This window comes from Caretta caretta, chromosome 2 (genome assembly GCF_965140235.1).
Source record: "Caretta caretta isolate rCarCar2 chromosome 2, rCarCar1.hap1, whole genome shotgun sequence".
NCBI lineage: Eukaryota > Metazoa > Chordata > Testudines > Cheloniidae > Caretta > Caretta caretta.
The window spans coordinates 266,465,449-266,466,932 of NC_134207.1; the positions used below are offsets into that span (position 1 = coordinate 266,465,449).

At 63.4% G+C, this 1,484-nt stretch overlaps 1 long non-coding RNA gene across 1 annotated transcript; it reads left to right on the forward strand.

Moving 5' to 3' along the window:
* The first annotated feature begins 212 nt into the window (after positions 1-212).
* LOC142070892 (uncharacterized) lies at positions 213-1,484 on the forward strand. Its single transcript, XR_012666808.1, has 2 exons — positions 213-474; positions 1,245-1,484. It is a non-coding gene; the product is annotated as an uncharacterized LOC142070892 (long non-coding RNA).

Consider the following 1,484-nt stretch of genomic DNA (forward strand, 5'->3'; position numbering starts at 1 on the left):
TGGTCGGCATTACAAAGTAGTTCTTGCTCCAGGTTTCCATGCGGTGAGGAAATCTGCTGGAGAGATCCGTTAAGTGGCAGTTTCAGTGTATTGCACACGAGGCATTTGCCTGTTTCCCTGTGGGCGGGGAGGGAGGTCCCTAAACCCCCAAGGTACCTCCCCATGTGGGAGAGAGGAAGGATGGTTAAAAACCTCTCACAACTGCCAGTCACTCACACAAACCCCAGCCCCATACGAGGCCGAGGCCCCTCTCCCAGCGGAATTGGTAGCAGAGCTCGACAGTCCCGTGAGGAGACGCAGCCCGAGGGGACGATGAGGCGTCTGTGGCTGGTGCTGCTGCTGGTTCTGGCGCTGGCCGGGGCTGCCCTGGCTGGGCCCGTCCTGCAGCAGCCGCTGGGCGTGGAGGGTCCCGGCGTGGTGGCAGCACGTGATGGGCCCTCAGCCCAGGTGGACGGAGCCCAACAGCAGCCGCTGGTGAGTCCTGCACCTGGGGCCCTGAGCACGTCCCTGCAGGGAGGCTCTTTGTCTCATGCCCCTTCCTGGGGATCCCCGGGAGGTGGGATGGGATTGGATACAGGGTCACTCTGGCAGGGACCCTCCATATACCCAACTCTGATGTGGGAATTACATCTCCCCACCCAGGAGATCCACGGGATCCCCAGAAATGCCCCCTGGGAGATTCTCACTGATCCCTGCCCTGACCCGCCAAACCTTCTGTATGGGGCAGACCTGGCCCCTGGCCCCAGCCTCCCCCCCACCCTCTCGCTGGCGGGTCCGGGGGGGGCAGCTGTAGCTGGGAGGTTCCTGCTTTGCCCCCAAGCTCCTACATGCTGGGAGCCCAGACAACGCCCAGTGCCCAGCCCCCCGTCACGTCTGCAGGGGACAGAGGCCGAGCAGGGCCCATGGCTGAGCCAGGCAGAGGGCCCACTTTGGACGCCCCCACTGCAATACAGACAGGGCCTGGGCACAGCAGATCAGTGGGCGTGGCTGCCTGAGGGCTGACGAGTCTCGTGGGGAGGGGATGGGGCTCGGCTGGGACCAATTCAAAGGGGATTCTGGGCTGAGGCTGCTGGACACTGACCGTCCCTGGGCTTCTCTCAGACTCGCTGCCTCCCAGCCTGGGCGGGCAGGGACCCACACCCAGGGCCTCCCCAGTGTGAGCCTGGAGGGGGCAGCCATGGAGTGGGCTGGTGCCTCCAGCTCCTCCGGCCCCTAGAGCTGTGTCTCGCCCGTGTGTGTTTCAGGCAGTGGGAGTGAGACGGGCCGCACGGCCGCAGATCTACTTTTGGAGACATGGCATGTACTCACTCATACGCGGAGTTGTCAGAAGGGGAAGCCGCCAAGGCTGAACAGACGTCTCAGCTGGGGAGGTCGTGGGAGGCTCATTCCCTCCGTGCCAGGCGATGAACCTGCTTTGCTGAGCCTGCAGCTGCCCATGTGTTTTGCATTTATTCACTCGCGCCAATAAAAGCAGGAACCTCTGA